We start from the raw sequence: 26,449 nt of genomic DNA on the forward strand, positions 1-26,449 counted from the left end.
ACAGTTTGATAGGCCAAAGCTCACACCTGCCAGAGGCATTATTCTTCTGCTCCAATGGCTGTTTGCTCATCTAGCTTTAAATATTTACTTGCCTCTGACAAAAAATACAGAAATTGAAAGAATTTGTTCTCAAGGTGCATAAAATTTACAGCTAATCTGTAAATTGCAGAGCTATCTATGAGCATTCACACATGCTTTTGACCTGTTAAAATGAGTTCTGATTGCATCTATAGAAGAGGGTTCTTTAATTCTCTCCAATCCCTCAGGTTTAAACTTTGCGCCTACTGTGTCTTCTGCAACATTACAGTATCATTGAATGAATACCCTGAATGCTTTCACGTAAAATCACTTTACAAGCATCTTGCAGAGGGTGAGTTACAGCCGCCATTTACAGAAAGCACAGAAGAATTTATGCATATAAATAAAAGGTGTGTACTTCAAAATGCTCACTTTGGAAGACTGTACTCTAATTTCTTTTTGATTTTGGACACAGGTCCTTCTTATGATTCAAATCTGGCAGTCAATGCTAAACTAGGAAGCAAAATTCTAGAGTGGAAGATGCTCAGTTTTTTGGAGACAAATTGACCAATGTTTGCATCTCTCATGTAGTTAACCATTGTGTGACCTTGGTGAATTTATCTTACCTGTTTGCGGTTCCTTATCGGTAGAATGAGGATAGTAATACTTAATTCATTTAATTAATTCACAAAGCTGTGTAAAGGTTTCACAACACATTATATGCAAAATACTTGATATTTAGCATATACTCAAGTGATTGCTTATTTTTTTATTTTCAAGGTTGTAGAAACATAAAAGAGAACTATTAGGGTCTTTTTTTCTTTTATCTTTTTTGTTACTGTGTCTGTCGAGGTGACTGTAAGTGTGACTTCCCAAAAGGTGCTCAACTGTGCTCCAAAGAGCAATTCTGAACCACGGTGAGTCATGCAGAATCCAGTGTGACTCATTATCCATTAGCACTGTTCAGGGGTATATCAAACTCGTACCAGCTTAAACAATGACAACGGGAGAAAATAATAATTGGTGAAAATAGAAGTTTCAAGGTGTAAGATCTGTTCAGGTACAGCTGGCTTCAGAATCTCAAATATTATGATTCGGTTTTTTCCAGTCTGTCTATTTCTTACTCCATATTTGACTGCTTACCTCTTGAAGGGGCTTCATGTGCAGTGAAGATTTCAGTGGTAATGAAGGTGATGTCATCCACTCCAGAGTTAAGTCGTAGCAGTTCAACATCCCACGTGGAAAGAAAACATTCCATTTTTAAAAGTTCCAAAAAACTTTCCTTAAATCCTGGGACTGAGTTTTCAAGGACCAATCCCAGACCATGGCAGTGTTCAGGTGATTAGGATCTACTATGTGGTCATGACCAAATTATTCACCCAGCTATGGCTGTGAGGAGCATGAAGGGGTTAGTTCAATGTTAATCGCATAGGTTGAGAACAGATAAAGGCTACTTCTCAGAAGCAAGTTGAGCAGTTCTCACCAGAGAAAGAGAAAAATAAACAATGATCTTGTAATTGCCACCTCTTTTTCCTATTTGCATTTTGCTCTCCCTCTTTTAAGAGGAGAGAAGAAGGTGTAGTTATAGCCATGGGCTAGGAATTATGGCCGATTTAGGGAAAGGATTGTGCCAGTGTGTATAAGCAGTACAAATACGTTGCAGTCAGAAAAATAATAGTGAGGTATGCTCTTTTAATAAACAAATGCATGTTATCTTCTTTAGAACAAGTTTATAGCTTCCAAAGTGACTCCTCTAAAAAATTATTTCATTTTAAATGCATAGACTTCTCAAATTCTCTTTCATTTTGTTTATGGTCTTAAGCCATTCTTCAGTAAATACTAAATCTCCAAACCACAACTTCTTCCAGACTCAAATTCTAACATTGTGTGTAATTGTCTTACGTTGTGTCCAGATAACTTTTAATGATATTGCCTCTTTGGGTAATAAAGTATTTTAGATTCATTAATCTAATCTGACCTTCTGCATCATGAAATAAATGGTGTGTTTTAGAGCAACTTGAAATATCAGGTTTCAATAATCGTTCCAACTTCCCAAACATGCACGTCTTCTATTTTCTACTTTGTAGATAACCAGCATTGAATTGCAACTGGGTTATATGGGATTTTTGTTATTTTTGCCTTTTACAATAACAAGCTACATTTTTTCCCCATGGAGAAATGTAATAGATGATTTAGTTTCTCCTTATGCAGCAGGAATGTGTGTTAGCTACTGATTTAAGATGCAATTTTATTTCTGTATGTTAAATGAATCACTTCGTGATAGCTCTGCCGGCCCGCTCCATGCTCTGCACTGTTCCGTAAAAGTTGTTCATTTTTTCTAAGACTGAAACCACTCTTTAAACAGAATGCCCTTGAGTTACTCATTTTGTATCATCACGTGCCTGTTCTGTCTATACTAGTGTGTAAAAAGATAAATGAAGCAAAAAAAAAAATATCAATGATAAGTTGTTTTCAAAGGCAGACTGTCTTTGGCTGGGAGGAACTCTTAGTAATCTCCTTCTAAAAGGGGTGGCCTTCAAAGAAACGCACACTTTCCATATCTTTGCCTGGTTGTGATAGCAAAGGATGTTTTGTGTAGTGGCCCAGACGTCACATGATGTGACTCTTATTGATAGAAACTTCACATTAGTTCTTCTCAAGCAAAAAGCTATTGAGTATTACTATCACCACCCAATGTGTGAAACAAAAACAAATAAAAAAACAAAAAACTGTCCTCGTTCTACAGATCCTGCATACCTTAAAAATTCTTTCAAAGGAAAGTTGTTTGGGTGGGATCTGTTGTTAGTATTAAAGTTTTTCAAGGTTTTGAAGTATCCCATGTAGGCTATGCTAAATGCTAGGTTTTCTTCACTGTAACCAAATAATACTAAAAATGGTATAATGTTTACAGCATACTAATACTAATAGAATCATAAAAACTAGTAGTTCCTGTTAGTACTATTATTTGATAATATCTTTCCGTATGCTAAATCTAAACTCTTTCCTTACATTAATTCATTTTTCCCCTGGTCATAACCCAGGGAGATAAGTGCCATTATTATTTCTATTTTTATAGTTGAGAAAATTGAGTCACAGAGGTTCGGTGATTTTCCCAATATCACATAACCAGTAAGTGTCTGGATTTCGGATTTCTAACAAATCCTGCCACATTTTGGTTTTTAAAGAGTAGCACAAAGTATTTCACACAATGCATCGTTCCTTTTCCTGCTGAAAAGCTCTGTGTCAAAAGGTTGTCTTTTCAGAGTTGGTGGGCTTAAAAGCAGAAGTAGAATGAGAGAGGCTTTAATCATGGAGAAAGAATGGCATTTTTCCTATAAGTCAGGCTTTGGATTCAGCTCTGAGTTCAAATCATGACTTCAGTATTGACTAATGTGACCTGGACAAATTACTAAATTCTCCAAACTTCAGTTTTCTCAGTTAGAATACATGTATATGTTACTATAACAATTATAGAAGGAAAGGCTGGTGGTAATGCAGATGATGTGACTAGCATGATGCCTGACATTTAATACAAGCTCAGTAAGATTTGTAACACCAGTAATAATAATAATGTCAGAAGCCGCTTCATCCAACCAAGCATTTTTCCATTTGGACTCTAATTGTCTTTCAGCTAAAGATATTCTATTCTTTACCTAACAAAGCTTAAATTTTACTCCTCTCTCCCACTCTAGGGGAATGAATGGATAAGGCAAGGTGTCAACTTGACTTTAATTTATGATTGGTAAACAGTGGAGGAGGTGACGTGGACAATATTTAGTTTTTTTTTTTTGGAGATGGAGTCTTGCTCTGTTGCCAAGGTGCGAGCTTGGCTCACTGCAACCTCTGCCTCCTGAGTTCAAGTGATTCTCCTGTCCCTGCCTCCCAAGTAGCTGAGACTACAGGCTCATGCCACCATGCCCGGCTAGTTTTTGTGTTTTTAGTAGAGATGGGGTTTTACCATATTGGCCAGGCAATCTCAAACTCCTGACCTCCAGTAATCCACCCACCTCGGCCTCCCAAAGTGCTGGGATTACAGGCATGAGCCACCGTACCTGGCCGACAATATTTACTTTTGATAAAATCATCTGAAAAGAGTTAACTAGGCCAAAACCCACCTGAAATTATTTAAATTTACTTTCTCAGAAGTGGAGCTGCCTGATGGATTATAATCATATGATACTTTGTGAGTCAGTCAAGCTTAAAATCATGAAATCTAGTCTGATCCTCAAAGACTCTGGATATCCCCTCTGTCCCTCTCCCCTTCTCAGCATGCGGTAGCCATGAGGTTCCAAAGACAGGACCCCAGTCTCATTTATGGTTTTATCTTTCCTGCTACTGTATTGGCAGACACATATTACGTGTTCCACAATGTTTGTTGAAGGAAAACACACACAGGCACACACACAACACTCGTATATGTAAATGTATAAATATTAAAGCTGTGGTTACCTGAAAAGTTATCATACTACACATGACTGGGCCCAATGTCATGTAGCTAGCTGCCCTCAAGTCTTGGGTGAGTATCTCCAGTTTTCTCTTACAGTGTGATTTTCCTCACGAGGCTGTGTGGCAGTGAGATGGGAAATGAATGGGTTGGGAGTCAGACAGTGCTGAGCTCAAACCATAGAAAGATCTCTTCCTAGCTCTGTCACGACTAACATCACCTCCCTGAGACTTGGTTTCCTCATCTGCGAAGTAGGAGTAGTAATACTGGCTTTATTGATTTGTTTTGAAGATACGAGATAATGCCTGTGATGTGTCTGGCACCTAGTGGTATTTGAAAACAGCAGCTATTTTTAATAAGATCATACAACCCTGCTGCCTATTGATTTTCTTTGCCTGATATCCCTCTTCCTTGCCAATGGCACTGCTATTGATTTGTTTGCCCTTTGCCTGGGGAATCTGGGCCAGTGTTATAAATGTCAATGTTGACAAGGTAATGAAGTAAAAAGGATGCGAGCTAAGACTAATGAACTCCCTGCAGCAGCCTTGGAGGGACCTCTCCGAAGCTTGGTGAGATTGAAAGCACTGTATTGGCTAGAAGCTGAAAGAAACAGTGGAACAAGCACAGAGTAGAATTCTAGATGCTTCCCCATGCAGAAGGAGAGGGAGTTGAGGCTCAAGGAGGGTTGTGTGGCCACTGTTACTCATTTAGTCTACCAAGATTTTATTTTTGCAGGATGTCCTTAATAATAATAAATTGAGTCTTAAAACAGATTAACATAACTTAAAGCTCATTGTCACTTAGGAGTGATTATGTATGTCATTCACCCATTTCTAATAGAGATTTGACCTGAATCTGTGGATTTTTTCTTTACACTTCCACAATTATTATTGCCAGTGATCAGTGTCAGAGCTACGGTCTTGTGGCTAATATTCTAAAGTTCTCTACCTTTTGCTTGATATAAGAGTCACATGGCCTGCTTTCCAGTGGGAAAAATAAATAAGTAAATCGTTCCACCTAAGAAATTTCTAGTTTTAGCGAATTCCCTTAAAATCAGCTGCTGCCTGCTCTAATCAATCATATATAAGACTTGAATATGTGGCTTATCTTTCTCATTTATTTTCTTACTTTTTTTCCCAAATGATTCCATAGACTATAAGCCTTGCATAGGGCATGCCTCCCATAAATGATAAGCATTATATAAATATTTGGAATTAGGAAACTTGTTCCCTAGCCTTATTTGTAGATAATTCATTGAATGCATTATTTGAATACCTATTATATACAAGGCGATGTCATAAGAGAAAATATGAAAACTTTAAAGCGGTATAGCCTATGGATCTTTGCTCCCAAAATGATAAAACCTGTATCTGTGAGGATACGACATTTATTTAATTTTGTTATGAATAGTTTTGATAAGTGCTTTACAGATTGAGTGTGCTTAATAGTCATAAGAAGGAGAGACCATTTCTAGCTGAGATGACCCAGAATGTTGTTGTGTGGAAGATCACCTCGGCCTTAGTCTGGAAGCACAGGTTTGACTTCAATAGATGGAGTACATTCCAGGAAGGAGGAATGGTGTGAACCAGATAAGACTGTAGGAAGACAAAGATAGTGGGCTAGGAACAGTAAATAGGCCATCTGAGGAGGTTTTCATGCATGTAGCAGAGGGAGGCAAGGGAACCAAGAAAGGTCCATTGGGAGACTATTACAGAGGATATCCAGTGCTCTGCAAAGGCATTCAGACTCTATTGTGCAGAGAAGGGAGGGCATGGAAGGGGGTTATCATGGTCAGAGCTGCTGTTATCAGCCTCCCTTGTTAGTAACAAGCAGGTTGGAGGAAGGAGAGGCTGGCGTGGAGGTTATGCTAATGCCTCTCCTTTGGATATGAAAGAAATAGCATAGGAACTAGGGAGCAGGTGCAGGTGCGGTTTGTAAAGTAAGCATTGGAATACTTGGGTAATTCACTGGGTATGTAGGTGGCAGGGTACACAGGGCAGGAATGCAGAGGACAAGAGGAAAGGAAATTAGAGCCGCTTTTTCCAGTCATTGCAGAGGGAAATAAAATACTTCTGGTCTGGCCTGAGCCTGTGTTTACTGACTTGGGGTACAAGTTACAATGGATTATAAAGCTGATACCTTACTCTCCTCCTTCGAGCCAGCTCTCCAGTCCTACTCAGCTGCTTCTGGATTTGAGAAATCCCTATCATCAAGGACAGGGGGAAGAAAAGTGGATCGAATTGCTGTGGGGAGAGTCCAATTGGGGGTCTTCACTGTGGCGATGTCCACAGTACCCCCAGCTGCATGGAACAGACCTCTCCCCACCTTGAATTTGTTACAATTCCCTGACTCCTATTTCTTATCTATGTATGTAGCTGCTTCCTGGGAAAAAGCATGGTCCTTGAAGGCAGGGACATTTTGTCGTCCATATTCTTATCACTCTCACTTTGAAACACAGGCCTTTGTGCTCTGTCTATGCTTCTGTGTTTTATAATACTCTTCTTCTGATTAGTAATGCATCACAGGTGTTAGACCTGTTTTCAGTTCAAGGGGAAACACTTGCACTCTTATTCCTGATTTTAGGATCCCTACTAGTGTGACCCATCATTCTGGTCTACTCAAGACTGAAGGATTCCCAGGGATGTGGGATTATAGGTCCTGAAACCAAAGCAGTCTTAGCAAAGCCAGCACAGTCCATCACCTAAGCTGCACTCAGTTCAGAAGTGTTGAATAATTTAATGGAACTGGACTCAGGGCTTTGAATGCCAGATTAACAGCTGAGTTTCATGCTTTGCCCAACCACAGCTGAGTTCAGGGGCCAACATCCCTGAGGATATGCTATGGTTTGAATAGGTGAGGTTGGGAAGAAGTGAGAATGAACCACTCGGCCCACTGACCAGCACTCCCTGAGTCTCTGCCGGGGTGCAGCACGTAGCATCAGGTGTGTTGAAATGACACAAGAGGGGTGTGGGACTGGTTACACCCTTAAATATTCAATGCTCTGGGTGGAAACCCAGAATTGCGTGCAAGCAGTAATTACAAAACAATTGATCTTTAAAGCATGGAACTTATATTCTAAGGGCATTATTAAAAGACTAGAGAAAGGAGAAATCAAAAGTAAAATTATGTGTAACCAAGATCCTATTTCCCCACTGATTCTGGATGGAAGGCCAGAACCTTCTCTATGAAGGGTGACACACTCTGTCTAGCTTATGCAGAGATGGTGTCTTCATCAGAGAGACGTCCTGCCAATACACACGTTTCAGATGCAGATCACATCAGCTGCTTTAGGTCTGTGAACAGGAAGTTCCATATATGTATGTCTGTTCTCACATTACTAATAATGACATATCTCAGATTGGGTAATTGATAAAGGAAAAGAGGTTCAGGAGACTCACAGTTCCACATGGCTGTGGAGGCCTCAGAATCACGGCAGAAGGTGAAGGAAGAACAAAGGCATGTCTTACATGGAGGCAAGCATGCAGGGCAAAAGGGGGAAAAGCCCCTTATAAAACTATCAGAGATCATGTGAGCTAACTCACTATCACAAGAACAGGATGGAAGAAACCACCCCATGATTCAACTCTGTCCACGTGGTCCCTCCTACAACACACGGGGAATATGGGAACTACAATTTAATATGAGATTTGTGTGGGGACACAGCCAAACCATATCAATATATATCATCCATTTCTTTTTTTTTTCTTCTTCTTCTTCTTCTTTTTTTTTTTTTTGAGACAGTCTCACTCCATTGCCCAGACTGGAGTGCAGTGGCTTGATTTCAGCTCACTGTAACCTGTGCCTCCCAGTATTAAGCAGTCTTCCACCTCAGCCTCTCAAGTAGCTGAAACTACAGGTGCACAACACCATGTCCAGCTAATTTTTATGTTTTGTATAGAGGTGGGATTTTACCATGTTGCCCAGACTGGTGTCAAACTCATGGGCTCAAGCAATCCATCTGTCCTCAGCCTCCCAAAGTGCTGGGATTACAGGCATGAGCTGCTGCACCCAGCCTGTATCATACATTCTAACAAGAGCTTACTTTATATTGGGAGTTGCAGAGGTTACTTTGGCTGGAGGTGGTAGACAGGGGCTTTGGTCATGTTTGTGGGCAGAGTGCTCCCCAAAACATGAGGGAAACATTCATACACAGAGACATCAAGCTAAGCTTTTGGAGTTTAATATGTGGTTTCTAGGTTAAATTATCTTTTCTTATAACCCTGAGTATATCAATTTTTTTGTGTGTACATGTATGTGTATGTCCCTGTGTGATGATGTACATCCCTGTACAGGTATGTATGTGTACACATGTGGGTATGTTTGCATTTGTTTGTGCACACATATGGGTTCATGTACATGTATATTCATGTGTGTGGGTTTGCATATGCATGTATATGTGTATGGGTGCATGCTCACATGTGTCCATGTATCCACGTGTGTGCATGTATGTCCATGTGCATAAACATGTGTGGGCAACTGTGTGTCATAACTGTATTGTATATATGTGTATCTGGTATCTATGTTTCTGTGTATTTGTGTATGTATGCACATGTGTATGTGTGTGTCAATGTGTGTCCATGCTTGCAAATGCATATGTACATGTACATATATGTTTCTTTCAGTATCATGTCTGTGAGTACACGTACATGCATGTCCATGCAGTGCACCTGTGTATACATGTGTGCATGCATGTTCTGCTTTGTGTATAAGTGTATGTACATATCTATGCATGCATGTCTGTGTGTATGCACATGTGTATACATGCATGTACATTTTCTCTGTGTGTATATGCGTGTTTAAACATCTGTGCATATATGTCTGTGTCTATGCACATGCGTGGCCATGTGCATACGTATGTTGGTGTTTTGCATGCATATGTATGTGTGTCTTCATGTTTCTCTGTGTGTGTGTGTGAGTGTATGGGAATACCTGTGCATGCATGTTATATGTGCACATTTGTTTGTATGTGTATGTGCATGTTCCTTTCTGTGAGTATGTATGTATTCATATCTGTACATACATGTCCATGTGTATGTATCCATGTGTTTTGCTTCTTTTCTGCATAATCTTGTTTCCCAATTTGCTTTTTCTGTTATGTCATGTGATCTCTCATTCTTGCTAGAGACTTTGCTCATGCTTCTGATGATCCTGGACTGTGCTCATGTTTCATAAGGAAGTGTCTGGAATGCATTGCCTTGGAGGTATCCTGAAGAATAGGGCTGGGCCTTTAGTTAGATAACTCCAATGTATTTATCTGTAGCCCACTTATCTTGGGATAGGCACATTTCCTATAAAAGACTTTTCAATCTCTTGCTTAGAGAGAAAGAGGTTCTGAAAGTCGTGGTGCAGATGAGAGCTGGTGGATGTCAGTGTCTACTGGGTAAAAGTCCCTTTATGTCTAATTTTTTGGCGAGCACCCTTGCCTCAGCTATCAACATTACCCTCACCCACGGTCATAACCTCTCAGTCTCATAGCACTTCTTTATTCATTTTCCAAGCAGTATCAGTACTTAGGAGTATAAAGGGCACTTTTTGGAACTATTTTATCTTTCTCTAAGATCGCTTTATTTGCAAGAGAATTGCTGTAAAGTCGGCTGAGGAAGAACAAAAGGCTTTTAGATGCCAAGTCTTCTAATTGTAGAACCCACTTTTATCAGTCAGGGTTCAACCAATGGAACACGACTAGTAGGAGATAATATATTGAGATTTATTGCACAGAATTTGTTCATGCAGTTATGGAGGCCAGGTATGATGTCTGAAATCCACTGAGTAAGACATCAGGAAGTGCAGCTGGAACTCTCAGGCATGAGTGGAAGTTGCTGCCCATAGGTGGAATTCTTCTTCTTTAAGTCTTAAAAACCATTCTGCTCATAAGGCCTTGCGACTGATTGAATCAGACCCACACAGGTTATCTAGGATCGTTACCCTTACTTAAAGTCAACTGATTATGGACTTCATTCATGTTTACAAAGTACCTCTACAGCAGTACGGATGAGGATTTGATTGAATAAGTAGTGGGGACTACAGCCGACTCAACCTGATGCATCCTTAGACCGTTCTACTACCTTCTCTTTATTTGTTATTGGAGTGAAATGCACATAACATAAAATTAACCATTTTAAGGTTACCATTCAGAGGCATTTAGTATATCCACAATATTTTTCAACCATTATTCCTATCTAGCTCCAAAACATTTTCATCACCCACAAAAAAAAAAAAAACAATTTGGTACCTATTAAACAGTCACTTCTCATCCCCACCCCTCGTCTTAGCTTCTGGAAACCACTAAGCTGCTTTCTGTCTGTATTGATTTACCTATTTGAGATATTTCCTATAAATGGAACCATACAATTTGTGAGCTTTTGTATCTCACTTCTTTCACTTAGCATAGTTTTTATATTTATAATATTGCAGCATGTAACAGTGCTACATTCCTTTGTATGGTTGAATAATATATTGTATGCATATATCAGGGTGTATTTTAAAAAATCTATTCGCTCTTTGATGAACATTTAAATTGTTTCCACATTTTGGCTATTGTAAATAGGGCTGCTGTGAACATGTGTATATATGTATTTATTTAAATACCTGTTTTTAATTCTCTTGGGCATATCTCTGGGAGGGGATTATTGCCTTTGGAAAGCCATTAACACTCAAAGGCTAGCCCAGTGGAATCAATCAAGAAAATTGTATATTGCAACCTGTGCTCCCCACACTCTTGCCATTCTCCTTGTCAATACAAAGAGATATTTGAAGATGATTCTGGTTGCATTTATTTTTTAAATTCTCCTACCTTTGTGTAACCCAGAGCAGACAACCATGCTGCCACACTTTGCCCTATCAATCCTCAGATATAAGATAATGAATATAAGGACAATCATGGGGTAACATCCCAAGGTTCTTCTCTAATAGATCGTGCAAGGACTTTGTTAGCAACTAGACTCGGGGCAAGTAGTAGGATTGGAGGCAGGAGTGTCTCTGCACTCCTAGAGCCCTGTGACAGTGAGCAGCTACCTTCCATCTCTTGGTTGCAAATCTATCCTCTTTGAAATGTCAGAGACTGCCAGATGATCTTTGGAATTTATTCTAGCTTTGAACATTATATGATTTTGTGATGTATGAAGATGTTATACACTTTGGCTTTGAAAATTCTGATGCCAAACCTAAACCCAAAGTCATATTTAATGCTACTTTTTAAAAGGGGAGTAAAAGAATTGAAATCCAATTTGCTGACCAAAATTAATGTATTTCTGGGATGCAAGCAAACCTACTTTTTAGTAGGTGATAAGTTGAGCTTGATGATATTTACAGTTAAAATATTGACATGCATTTAATAATCACATGCAAACACAAGTGTGGGTATTTTATGATATTTTATATTTTTATTCTGTGGAATTCCAAATTCCCCCTGCTTACTGAACTGGGTGGCATGGTTCCTTACCACCTGTGCACACACTGACCACATATACTGGGCTTCCCATGGAAATGCTCCTTTCATTGACTGCTGGCTGCTAACACCTGCCCAGCCACTTTGACTATTAATTAGCTCTCATTCTCATTTGAACATATCATTATTTTGTGTGTGGTCATCCTGGATACTCCTCATCTTTTTCCTTTTTCTTGGCACAGTGAAAGAAATAGGGAATTTAGAGTCTTATGCCACCAACTTCCTTTGTGTTCTAGACTCTGAAGTATGATTGTTATGTGAATCGTGAAACCTTTTTGACAACAATTCCTAATTTATAGTACTGTGGTGACTGAAGCTATGTAAGCTCTTAGTTCCAATTTAGGAGGGGCAGGTTGAAGGAATCTGGGAACTCAAAGTGTTGGCCTTGACAAGGCTTTAAAAGAGAGAAGAGGGAAATCCAAAGAGCTGAGTTATGTAATGGACGGGACTCAGGATCCCAAGTCAGAACTTCTCATTACCCCTTGTATTCTTTGGTAAGATCTATGCCTGAAAATTGCTCAGGACTTCATCCCATCTAATTTTTTGGAGGATCTGTATCTAAAATATTATAAAAGTTGAAATTATTTTAAAATAAAAAGAAATCAATCTTAAACAAATCATTCATGACTTCTCAGTGCATTTTAGATAAAATAAAACAAAAAACAATCCTGGGTTTTCAGGTCTTGGACTCACCTGTCTATCCCATTCCACCTCCACTGCCTGCCTTTATAGGGCCTGGCTATGCAAGACCAGTCTGCACACGGGGTCTCCCCATGCCAGGAATTAAGATATGGTAATACAGAGAGAATAGGATTCGTGAAGTTTCTTTTCTGCCAAGTTTTCTTTCTGGACTGAATTTCACAGGAGTGCTTTCATTTCCATTTTCGGATTCCCCAACTATAATTGCCTCTATATGGCATCTAAATATTCATCAGTCACTGTACACTAAGCAATGTGTGTAAAAGCATATAGAACATACATACACAGTTATTTAGTCACCGAAACAACTCTGGTTAATACGTGTGCAGGTTTGTTACTTGGGTATATTGTATGATGCTCACGTTTGGGATATGATGGGTCCCATTACCTAGTATTGAGTATAGTATTCAATAGTGAGTTTTTCAACTCTTCCCCCCTTTTAATGCTCCCCAGTATCTATTAATACTCCCCAGTATCTATTTAATACTCCCCAGTTTCCATCTTTTTGTCCATCCTAATGTTTAGCTTCCACTTATCAATGGGAACACGCAGTGTTTGGTTTTCTGTTCCTGCGTTAGTCAATTTAAGATAATGCCTTCCAGCTGTATCCATGTTGCTGCAAAGGACTTGATTTCATTCTTTTTTATGACTGCGTAGTATTCAATAGCGTATATGTACCATATTTTCCTTTTCCAATCAACCATTGATGGGCATGTAGGTTGATTCCATTCTTTGCTATTGTGAATAGTGCTGTAATGAACGAGTACATGTGTCTTTTTGGTAAAACAATTTATTTTCTTTTGCAGATATACCTAGTAATGGGATCGCTGTGTTGAATGGTAGTTCTGTTTTAATTTCTTTGAGGAATCTCTAAACTACTCCCTACAGAGGCTGAACTAATTTGGATTTCTGTCAACAGTGAATACGCTTCCCCTTTTCTTCAAGCCTCATCAACGTCTGTAGTTTTTTTAACTTTTTAAAAACAGCTTTTATGATTCCTATGAGATGGTATCTCATTGTGGTTTTGATTTGCATCTCTCTAACAATTAATGATGTTGAGTATTTTTTTATAAGTTTGTCACTTGTATGCCTTCTTTTGAGAATTGTCTGATCATATTCTTTTTCCTTTTTAAATAGGGTTAGCTGATTTTAGCTTGTGGATTTAAGTTTGGCTAAATTCTAAATATTAGACCTTTGTCAGATGCAGAGTTTGCACATACTTTCTCCCATTGTGTAGGCTGTCTGTTTATCTTGTTGATGGTTTCTTTTTCTGTGCAGAAGCTCTCTAGTTTAATTAGGTTACATTTGTCAATTTTTGTTTTTGTCACAATTGCTTTTGAGGACGTGGTCATAAATTATTTCTCAAGTCTGATGTATGAAATGGTGTTCCTAGCTTTTCTTCTAGGATTCTTATAGTTTGAGGTCTTACATTATTATTTGTGTGTGTGTGTCTTTTTGATAAAATCTCACTCTGTCACCCAGGCTGGAGTGCAGTGGCACAATCTCAGCTCACTGCAACGTCTGCCTCCCAGGTGCAAGCAATTCTCCTGCTTCAACCTCCTGAGTAGCTGGGACTACGGGCATGCACCATCATGCCTGGCTAATTTTTATATTTGTAGTAGAGAGAGTTTCACCATGTTGATCTCAAACTCCTGACCTCAAGTGATCCACATGACCCAACCTCCCAAAGTGCTATAATTACAGGTGTGAGCCACCACACCCAGCCTTACTTTTAATATTTAATCCACCTTGAGTTAATACTTGTATATCATGAAAGGTAAGGGTCCAGTATATTCTTCTACATATGGATAGCCAGCTATCCCAGTGCCATATATTGAATATGGAGTGAGATGGGATTCTTAAATATAGCATTTTCCTCGTCTTTTCCTAGAGAGCTCTTTTCCAAGTGCTTTTCTAAATTTTATGCTTTTGATTTTAGTGTGAAGTATTTTTGTAGGCATTCACTCAAGTGCTCCTTTATGATATAGCTGGTGTTTATTGATTAAACTGAAATGCAAATATACTTCTTTTCTGTTAGTGCTAATGCCAATGATTGCTATGTTTAAAAATAGTAGCAAGTGCTTTTGGGTTTTATTATCATTTCACATAATGTTTGTTCTCTGGATTAGTAACTTTTTTGTTTTTATTAAAGCATTTGAGTGATTTAAACCAAGACAGTATTATTGCCACTGTTATATGTGCTAGGATGCTGGAAATAAATATTTCAGAGATAGTCATATACTGCAATTTTTTTTAGAAGAATTACTGAGTTTTAGTCAACTGGCATTTATTTCACCCCAGCTATTTCTTCAACTCTATTGACTTTTATCTGTAAATTCTATAAAGGTAGGACTTGGGGAGTATTAGAAATAATATACATAGATTTCAGCAGAATAGCTCTTTAGATTTATTATTCTTATCCTGATTTGAGAGGTGAGAAAATCAATGTTTGGTACCTTGTCCAAGCTTTCTCTAGTACACGCTGTTGGTGCTTTATCATAGCCCCTGCCTTTACCGCTTGAATGCCAGCTCAGTTATAACCTCCACACCTGAAATGTTGCTAAAATCTTTCTCTGGTCATGGAATCTTGTTTTCCCTATCTATATGGCAAGCCAGAAGTGCCCATGTTTTGCTTCCTGCTAGGAATAATTTCAGCCAATTATGTGAGCTGATGCATTAATATCCTAACTCCCTCACCATCAGTAGGGATAAGTCTGATTGTGTTCTCCATCGCCTCCTGGAGTTTTCCTAGTGAGATTAAACTCTCGTTGCCCAGTGCTGGTTGGCTCCCACGTTTCTTTCCCCTCTTTATCTTTGCCACCATCCTGTTAGTGCTTTCTTCACTTCTCGAATAAACTACCTGCCTCTAATGCCTGACTTGTTATCTGCTTCAGAGCAAATTTAAGCTATAACAGTCACCATCCATTTGTCAATTGGCTGACCTGGTATGCAAAGCCAGATTTGCTTGGTGCCAACAATATATTTATTCCACTATGCAATGTAGCCTTTAATAAAAGGCATATAAGGCATAAACCCCATTTCATAGAGCTTTTAATCTTTGATAGACAATACATTAGCGCATGAAGGTTGAAGGACTAATAAAAATAACTGAATTAAAGTAAAATGCTAGTGGAAAGACTAATTAGAACAGCCTTATTTATGAGCTGGTAAGTGTATAGAGACCTACATGGGTGGGGAGTCTCCTTCCACAGACAGACATGATAGATCTTAGAAGATAATATATAAACTAAACAGTGCTGTATATTTACTGTGTGCCAGACAATGAGTTAAAAAGAGTTTTACCTTCATTATTACATTTAATGATCATAAAAAAAACGTGGTAGAATTCTGAGTACCTATTGTGGTGTATTAAACCACCCCATAATTTAGCAGCTTAGACCAGTATCCATTTTACAATATCTCACGATATTGTGAGTTAGAAGTTGGGCAGAGCCTACTAGAGTTTTTCAGCTACTTGTGACATTGACTGAGTCACAGTCACTTGGTGATATTTGGCTAGTGGCTGGGATGGTCTGGAGGATCTAAATGGATTTGCTTACATGCTGGGTGCCTTAATGGGGATATCTGGAAGGCTGAGCTCAGCTGGCCTTTCTTTCTCCATTTAGTCTTAGGTCCTCTCCACCCAGTCTCTCTACTGGGCAGAAAATACCAGCCCTCTTGAAAGTTAGTCTCAGAACTGGCAAGGAATCATTTTCAATGTGTTCTAGTGGAGAAAGCAGTCACAAATCATCTCAGACTCAAGAGGAAGGGAAATAGATCCCATCTCTCAGTGGAGGGCATGATGGCAATTACTGTCCTTTTTGATCTACTAGATGCAGGCACTATATTCACTGTATTCATCCCCATTGGACAGCTAAGGAAACTGAGCCCAAAAGATATCATGTGATCTGTCCAAGGACCCAATGTGAATGTTAAACCCCAGAAGTCTGATTCTTTGATGATCAAAACCTGTTCTAAGGGAGAAACTATGTATATATTTAATTGAAGGCAGGTGTAGAAAAGAAGAAGGTTTATTTGTTAGAAGGGAGTTGAGCCAGGGACTGTTAACAGCCTATCCAACATTCAATATTCACTCTTTTTCTTAATTAAATGAAGTGGTGTTTGTGGTTTGTTGTTTTTGTTTTTGCGGGATTCATGTTTCCAATTAGAAATAGTACATTTCCTAGCCTCCATTGAGTTAAGAATGGCCATGTGACATTGTCCTGGACAATGTGCTATAAGTAGAAATCACTAGAGTTTTTCAAATGGCCCAACTTAGCAAACATGTGCCCTTCTGCCCTTCACCCTCCCTGCTTTCTTCTGCCTGGAACACAGGGGTTCCAGGAACTTCTAAAGTCATGAAGGCTATCTAAGGCTACAGTCTATGGAGAGGGAAGTCTAGAAAGACTTCTAGGCTTCTGATGATCTAGAAGCAAGATACCAACCTTGGACTGCCTAATATCAAACTTGTCATTAACCGCAAATAAAATGAACTCTGACTTTATTGGAGCCACTTTTTTTTCTTGATATATACAGTCAAATGTAAATTTAACTTATGAGGATGATTTATGTTTTTATACTTTCTGGAATCAGATGGCAAAACTGGGAAGGAAATGTTACCATTATAGCAAAATCAACAGCTGTACTAGAAGGACAATGATATAAATTTCCAAGAACTGAGGACTCTGTAGGCTGGACAATTCCTTAGGGGTTCCTTGCCCTACAGAAAAGTCAGTGGATTTGTGTTTGCTCACATCTGGAAACCAGTTTGAGCTCCATTATACTGGCAGCCACCTCATCACGTAGCAAAGAAAAAAACTCAAGAGACAGAACAAGAAAGCATAACGTGAGTTCTGAGTCAAGAGCTCTAGATAAAGAATTCTGTAGGATGCAGAGAAGGGATCGTCCTCTTTAAACTGAGCTTGGAGGGAAGACTCTTGCAGGAGGAGGCTCTGAACTGGGCCAAGCCCTACTGATGAGTGCTATACTATAATTGTGGCATGGTTATTTGAAGAGCTAAGCAGGCAGTCTTTATGCAGACAAAATACTCAATGTTTTATGCTCAGTTCGACCTCAATTAGTATTTACTGAATTGAATTTGTGGTGTGATTTGAAGCAGGCTGCTAAATACACTAGTTCCAAAATGTCTCTTATACTGAAATCCTAGAAAAATGCTCTTTCTTTTCATGAAGGCGTTGAAGACTTTTAAAATACAAATATGCTGTCTGGAAGAAGAGCATAGTAAGCAATCATCACACATTATTACCTCTTCAGGTTGCCAGTTAGTTAACAACTTGTTTCATCGGGAAGGAAGGGTGTTTGACTCTCTGGGATGGGCAGACTTTGCTGAAGAAGGTTAATAAGTTCAGAAGGAAAATGATTACTAAATTATGAGAAAAGTATAGAGAGTAGAATTTAACGATTCACTCACCGGGAGCATCAACAATTACAAAAGGAAGGCAGTGTACCATCCTACAGGCTGGGACTAGGTTCACAGGGGCTCGGTACAAATCTCACCTCTGCCACTTGCTGGCTGCTACTTTGGGAAGCTTATTTAACCTCTTTTGTTTCCATTTCCTTGTCTTTAAAATGGGTAGAGTAACATGAAGATGGTCCAGTGTCGTCGAGCCCTTAAAGCAGAATTTAGTGCACATCAAGTGAACCATTTGTAAGAAATATTATGCAGGCAGTCTTCATTTTACTCAGTATAGCAGGATGGTAAAACTGACCACACAAGCTGAAACTGGGTAGAACAATCCTTTTTTTTACACACACACACACACACACACACACACATAATTGTGCTTTAGGTTCTGAGGTACATGTGAAGAACATACAGGATTGTCGCATAGGTATATACATGGCGGTGTGGTTTGCTGCCTCCATCCCCATCACCTGTATGTGGCATTACTCCCCATGTTATCCCTCCCCAACTCCCTACCCTCCATTGTCCTTCTCCTAGTCCCCCCACAACAGACCTCAGTGTGTGATGCTCCCCTCCCTGTGTCCATGTGTTCTCATTGTTCAACACCCACTTATGAGTGAGAATATGCGGTGTTTGATTTTCTGTTCTTGTGTCAGTTTGCTGAGGATGATGGTTTCCAGGTTCATCCATGTCTCTACAAAGGACATGAATTCATTGATTTTTATGGCTGCATAGTATTCTATGGTGTATATGTGCCACATTTTCCCTGTCAAGTCTATCAGTGATGGGCATTTGGGTTGATTCCAAGTCTTTATTACTGTAAACAGTGCTGTAGTGAACATACATGTGTGTATGTCTTTATAAAAGAATCATTTATAATCCTTTGGATATATACCCAGTAATGGGATTGCTGGGTGAAATGGAATTTCTATTTCTAGGTCCTTGAGGAATCATCACACTGTCTTCCACAGTGGTTAAACTGATTTAAACTCCCACCAACAATGGAAAAGTGTTCCTATTTCTCCACATCTTCCCCAGCATCTTTTTTCTCCAGATTTTTCACCGACAGCCATTCTAACTGGCATGAGATGGTATCTCAATGTGGTTTTGATTTGCTTTTCTCTAATGACCACTGATGATGAGCATTTTTTCATATGTTTCTTGGCCTCATATATCTCTGCTTTTGAAAAGTGTCTGTTCATATCCTCTGCCCACTTTTATTGGGTTTGTTTGTTTTTTTAATTTAAATCTATTTTAGTTCTTTGTAGATTCTGTATATTAACCCTTTGTCAGATAGATAGATTGCAAAAAAAATTTTTCCCATTCTGTTGACTGCCAGTTCACTCTAATGATTGTTTCTTTTGCTGTACAGAAGCTCTGGAGTTTAATGAGATCCCATTTGTCTATTTTGGCTTTTGTTGCCAATGCTTTTGTTGTTTTAGTCATGAAGTCCTTGCCTATGCCTATGTCCTGAATGGTTTTGCCTAGGTTTTCTTGTAGGGTTTATATGGTGTTAGGTCTCATCTTTAAGTATTCAATCTATCTGGAGTTAATTTTAGTGTAAGGTGTCAGAAGGGGTTCTAGTTTCTGCTTTCTGCACACTGCTAGCCAGTTTTGTCAACACCATTTATTGAACAGGGAATCCTTTCCCCATTGCTTGTTTTTGTCAGATTTGTCAAAGATCATACAGTTGTAGATGTGTGGTGTTGCCTCCGAGACCTCGGTTCTGTTCCATTGGTCTATATCACTGTTTTGGTACCAATACCATGCTGTTTTGATTACTGTAGCCTTGTAGGATAGTTTGAAGTCAGGTGTTGTGATGCTTTCAGCTTTGTTCTTTTTGCTTAGAATTGAATTGGCTATGAGGGCTCTCTTTTGGTTCCATATGAAGCATAAGGTGGCTTTTTCTAGTTCTGTGAAGAAAGTCATTGGTAGCTTGATGGGGATAGGGTTGAATCTAAAAATTACTTTGGACACTATGGCCATTTTCATGATACAGATTCTTCCTAACCATGAGCATGAAATGTTTCTCCATCTGTTTGTGTCCTCTCTCATTTCGTTGAGCAGTGATTTGTAGTTCTCCTTGAAGAGGTCCTTTACATCCTTTGTTAGTTGTATTCCTAGGTATTTTATTCTCTTTGTAGCAAGGAGCAGTTCATTCCTGATTTGGCTCTATTGAAGTCTCTTATTGGTGTAAAGGAATGCTTGTGATTTTTGCACATTTATTTTGTATCCTGAGACTTTGCTGAAGTTGCTGATCAGTTTCAGGAGCTTTTGGGCTGAGATGATGGGGTCTTCTAAATATACAATCATATCATCTGCAAATAGAGACAGTTTGACTTCCTCCCTCCTAATTGAATACACTTTATTTCTTTTTCTTGCCTGATTGCTCTGGCTAGAACTTCCAATACTGTATTGAATAAGAGTGGTGAGAGAGGGCATCCTTGTCTAGTGGCAGTTTTTAAAAGGAATGCTTTTAAATTTTTCCCATTCAGTATGATATTGGCTGTGGGTTTGTTATAAATAGCTTTTATTATTTTGAGATATGCTCTGTTGATACCTAGTTTTTTGAGAGTTTTTAGCATAAAGCGCTGTTGAATTTTGTCGAAGGCCTTCTCTGCATCTATTGAGATAATTGTGCTTTTTTGTCTTTGGTTCTGTTTATGTGGTGAATTACGTTTATAGACTTGAATATGTTGAACTATCCTTGCATCCCCAGATGAAACCTACTTGATCGTGATGGATAAACTTTTTGATGTGCTTTTGCAATCGATTTGCCATTATTTTATTGAAGATTTTTGCATCTATGTTCATCATGGATATTGGCCTGAAGTTTTCTTTTCTTGTTGAGTTTCTGCCGGGTTTTGGTATCCAGATGATGTTGGTCTCACAAAATGATTTGGGATGGATTCTCTCTTTTTGTATTGTTTGGAAGAGTTTCAGAAGGAGTGGTACCAGCTACTCTTTGTATGTCTGGTAGAATTCAGCTGTGAACCCATCTGGACCTGAGCTTTTTGGGGTGGTAGGCTATTAACTGCTGCTTCAACTTCAGCCCTTGTTATTGGTCTATTCAGGGTTTCCACTTCTTCCTGGTTTAGGCTTGGGAGGGTGCAAGTGTCTGGGAATTTATACATTTCTTCCAGGCTTACTGGTTTATGTGCATAGAGTTGTTTGTAGTAATCTCTGATGGTGATTTGTATTTTTGTGGAATCAGTGGTGATATCCCCTTTATCATTTTTTTATTGCATCTATTTGATTCTTCTCTCATTTCTTTTTTATTAATCTGGCTAGTGGTCTTATTTTGTTGATCTTTTCAAAAAACCAGCTCCTGGGTTTATTGATTTTTTTTTGAAGGGTTTTTTCTGTCTTTATCTCCTTCATTTCTTCTCTGATCTTAGTTATTTCTTGTCTTCTGCTAGCTTTTGGGTTTTTATTTTTTATTTATTTTTTTTTTTGTCTTGCTCCTCTAGCTCTTTCAATTTTGATGATAGGGTGTTGATTTCAGATCTTTCCTTGCTTCTCATGTGGTCATTTATTGCTATAAATTTTCCTCTAGACACTGCTTTAAATGTGTCCCTGAGATTCTGTTACATTGTGTCTTCATTCTCATTGGTTTTGAAGAACATCTTTATTTCTGCCTTTATTTCATTGTTTATCCAGTCAACATTCAAGAGCCAGTTGTTCAGTTTCCATGAAGTTGTGAGGTTCTGAGTTAGTTTCTGAATTCTGAGTTCTAATTTGATTGCACTGTGGTCTGAGAGACTGTTTGTTATGATTTCTGTTCTTTTGCATTTGCTGAGGAGTGATTTACTTCCAATTATGTGGTCAATTTTAGTGTAGATATGATGTGGTGCTGAGAAGAATGTTTTTCCTGTGGATTTGGTGCAGAGAATTCTGTAAATGTCTATTAGGTTTGCTTGGTCCAGGTCTGAGTTGAAGTCCTGGATATGTTTCTTAATTTTCTGTCTCATTGATCTGTCTAATATTGACAGTGGAGTGTTAAAGTCTCCCACTATTATTGTGTGGGAGTCTAAGTCTCTTTGTAGGTCATTAAGAACTTGCTTTATGTTTCTGGGTGCTCCTGTATTGGTTGTGTATATATTTAGGATCGTTAGTTCTTCTCGTTGCATTGATCCTTTTACCATTATGTAATGCCCTTGTCTCTTTTGATCTTTGTTGGTTTAAAGTCTATTTTATCAGAGACTAGGATTGCAACTCCTGCTTTTTTTTTTTTTTTTTTTTTTTTTTTTTTTTTTTTTTTTTGCTCTCCATTTACTTGGTAAATCGTCCTCCATCCCTTTGTTTTGAGCCTGTGTATATCCTTGCATGTGAGATGGGCTTCCTGAATACAGCACACCGATGGGTTTTCATATTTTATCCAATTTGCCAGTCTGTGTCATTTGATTGGGGCATTTAGCCTATTTACATTTAAGGTTAATTTTGTTATGTTTGCATTTGATCCTGTCATTTTGATGCTAGCTGGTGGTTTTGCCCATTAGTTGATGGAGTTTCTTCATTGTGTCAATGTTCTTTACCATTTGGTACATTTTTGGAGTGGCTGGTACTGGTTGCTCCTTTCTATGTTGAGTGCTTCTTTCAGGAGCTCTTGTAAAGCAGATGTGATGGTTATGAAATCTCTGAGCAATTGCTCATTCGTAAAGGATTTTATTTCTCCTTCACTTATGAAGCTTAGTTTGGTTGAATATGAAATTCTAGGTTAAAAGTTCTTTTCTTTAAGAATGTTGAATATTGGCCCCCACTCTCTTCTTCTTGTAGGGTTTCTGCTGAGAGATCTGCTGTGAGTCTGATGGGCTTCCCTTTGTGGGTAGCCCAACCTTTCTCTCTGGCTGCACTTAGCATTTTTTCCTGCATTTCAACTCTAGTGAATCTGATGATTATGTGCCTTGGGGTTGCTCTTCTTGAGGAATATGTTTGTGTTGTTCTCTGTATTTACTGGACTTGAATATCGGCCTGCCTTGCTAGGTTGGGGAAGTTCTCCTGAATAATACCCTGAAGAGTGTTTTCCAGCTTTGATTCATTCTCTCTGTCACATTCAGGTACACATATCAGACGTAGATTAGGTCCTTTCACACAATCCCATATTTCTTGGAGGCTTTGTTCATTTCTTTTTACTCTTTTTTCTCTAATCTTACGTCTCATTTTATTTCATTGAGTTGATCTTCAATCTCTGATATCCTTTCATCTGCTTGGTCAATTCGGCTATTGAAACTTGTGTATGCTTCACGAAGTTCTCCTGTTGTGTTTTTCAGCTCCATCGATTCATTTATATTTCTCTCTAAGCTGTTTATTCTAGTAAGCATTTCGTCAAATCTTTTTTCAAGGTTCTTAGTTTCTTTGCATTGTGTTAGAACATGTTCTTTTAGCTCAGAGAAGTTTGTTATTACCTACTTTCTGAAGCCTGTTTCTGTCAATTCATGAGACTCATTCTCCATCCAGCCTTATTCTCTTGCTGATGAGGAGTTGTGATCCCTTGGAGGAGGAGAGGCATTCTGGTTTGGGGTGTTTTCATCCTTTTTGCCCTGGTTTCTTACCATCTTTGTGGATTTATCTACCTGTGGTCTTTGTAGTTGCTTGCTTTTAGATGGGGTCTCTGGACATCCTTTTTGTTGCTGATGAAGTTATTTCTTTCTGTTTCTAAGTTTTCCTTCTAATGGTCAGGTCTCTCTGCTGTAGGACTGCTGGAGGTCCACTCCAGACCCTGCTTGCTTGGGGATCACCTGCAGTGGCTGCAGAACAGTAAGAGTTGCTGCCAGTTTCTTCTTCTGTTATCTTTGCTCCAGAAGCATACCTGCCAGATGTCAGCCTGAGCTCTCCTTTATAAGGTGTCTCTGGATATATGGGGATTGGGGAGCTGCTTGAGGAGACAGTCTGTCCCTTATAGGAGCTCAAGTGCTGAGCTGTGAGCTCCATTGTTCCATTCAGAGCTGCTGGGCAGATACATTTACATCTGCTGCAGTGGAACTCATAACCACCTTTTTTTCCCAGGTGCTCTGTCCTGGGAAGGTGGAGCTTTACTTATAAGTTCCTGTGATGCTTCTGCCCTTTTTCAGAGATGCCCTACCCAGCAAGGAGGTAGCCTAGTCACAGTCTGCCAGCAGAGGTGTTGCTGAACTGCCATGGGCTCTGTCCAGCTGCTGTGTGAACTTCCTTGCAGTTTTGTTTATAGAGGTATAGTTAGAACTGCCTCAGTAATGGTCGTCTGCCTCAATAATGGCAGACTGTCTTTGTAATGGTGGACTGCCTCAGTAATGGCAGACTGCCTCAGTAATGATGGACTGCCTCAGTAGTGGTGGATTGTCTCAGTAATGGCAGACACCCTTCCCCCGCATAGAACTGGACCATCCCGGGTCCAGCTGTGCTTGCTGTCAAACTCTCAATCCAGAGCGTTTCAGATTGCTGGTCTTTGTGGGGGTCGGGCCAGTTGAACCTGATCATCTGGCTCCCTGTTTCAGCCCCTTTTTTTCAGTTGAACGAGTGACTCTGTCACCCAGGTGTTCCAGTCACTAGTTGAAATGGTGCCCGGATTTGTGTGAGGTTTTGTGTGGAGACCCGCTGTGCCAGCTGAATCAGCCACACTGGAGACTCATGGTGCTTTTTCACCCAGGAATCTCCTTATCTGTGGGCAGTAAAACTTTGTTTGGAAATCTGATGATCACTCACCCTCTGCATTTTCACTGGCAACTGCACTCCAGAGTTGTTCCTATTCAGCCATCTTGGTAGAGCAATCTTAATAAGAACTGTGGTAGTTCCATGACCTTTAAAATTTGTGATCAAAGCAGTGTGTTGTTTTTCCAAATCGTAAAGCTACTATGTGCCATTTCTCTACAAGATGGTTCACTTAACCTGGTAGAAGCTCCATAATTAGGGTGTCCTAGTATTATTATGGAGCAATAACTACAAAGGGCATCCTGAGTGGCAGGTAAGATTGTCTGGTACTATGAGATAGTTAGTACCAGAATACAGGAGACTTGGCACTATAAAACAAAAAAAGGCAAGCAGCACTGTATATTCTATAAAATGGTCACCTGTGGGACCATTTTTTTGTGGGGGCTGGACTCCAGTCTCCAGTGAATAGTTCCACATTTATAAATTGACAATGGCGAAAATTAGGTTACTCTACTTAGATTCTCTGAATCTTTATAAAGGCCAGTATATGACTCATCAGAAATAACTGACTTTAAAATTGTGAAACGTATATTTCATTAAAATATGTATGATAAAATTGCATCTATGTACTAAACATCAGAATATGTATAGGGGCTGGATATAACTCATAAAATGGCCACATATTAAACACATTTATCATATATGTTTTATCATTTGTATGTTAAAAATATCACTGGACTTTCAAAGACTGGCTTGCATGTGTGTAACTGACTGTTGGTTACCTACCCAACATCTATTTTAATTCCCTTTCCTTTACCAACACAGTTCCAATTTTATGCAAGTATTCATGCTCTTCCATGAAGTCATATGCACTGAGAAGATTGTTCTATCTGAAATCCCTGAGTATTCCTTCTTACAGTGTGATCTAATGATTCTCGAAGTTTTGTCCAGGGGTCATGATTTTGAGATCCCCTTAAGGAATCCACTGGATTTAAATTGTCTTTATTTTTATAATAAACATTATTTACTGTTTTTGTTCTCATTCTCTTACACACACAAAGAGGAGTTTTTCAGAGGCTATGCTATACCTTATGATGGCATCCCTGGGATAGCTAATGGAATGTGTGCTGTGGGCTATTGTTTTAAAATTTTCTCAGTTTTGAGTCAGGACAAAGTAGACACAGATAGATAATAAAATATAGATATCCACAATCTCTTCAAGATTTTTAAAGTGGGAAGGAATCTTGAGACCAAAGAGTTTGAACACTGCTGGTCTGAGCAAATGACTATGGTTCATTTCCTTTGCCAGTGATTGGTTAAGTCACAAAATGTGACACAATCTGGCCAATTAGAGAAATCCTGCAAGGTGACTGAGTGTTTCAGATTCTGAGTAAGTACTTTCCACTTTTAAATACAGACACAGAATGAGGCAGACACACTTGGCTTTTTTGTTTGTTTGTTTTAGCTGCTGGGCATTGTTGCATGTGGATGTAATGCCTGGAATTGCAAGCTCACCACATTCCAGCCTGAGAATGAAATGAAGGAGCCACACAGAGGAGGAGACCTGATGTTCTGTGCCCAGAGCTCTCCTTGCCTCTCGATAAATTGTTATGTGAGATAAGTGACCACAATATTGTTCGGATAGATTACTATAGGTTGGATTTTCTGTTACTTGTTTTAGAAAGCCATTCAACAAATAAAATTTACAATATGCTTATATCTGTAATTAAAAAATAAATCATATTAAATCACTGAAAATGCCAAGTATGGCTTTTACACTATTTGGTAT

The 26,449-nt window shown here is 39.0% G+C and overlaps 1 protein-coding gene across 1 annotated transcript in view; it reads left to right on the forward strand.

Annotated features, from left to right (window-relative positions):
- CNTNAP5 (contactin associated protein family member 5) overlaps positions 1 to 26,449 on the forward strand; it is an 882,261-nt gene that overhangs the window by 824,373 nt on the left and 31,439 nt on the right. The window lies entirely within an intron of this gene.

The sequence above is a fragment of the Aotus nancymaae genome, unplaced genomic scaffold, assembly GCF_030222135.1.
Source record: "Aotus nancymaae isolate 86718 unplaced genomic scaffold, 86718_ANA_hifiasm-v0.15.2.pri h1tg000029l, whole genome shotgun sequence".
Taxonomy (NCBI): Eukaryota; Metazoa; Chordata; class Mammalia; order Primates; family Aotidae; genus Aotus; species Aotus nancymaae.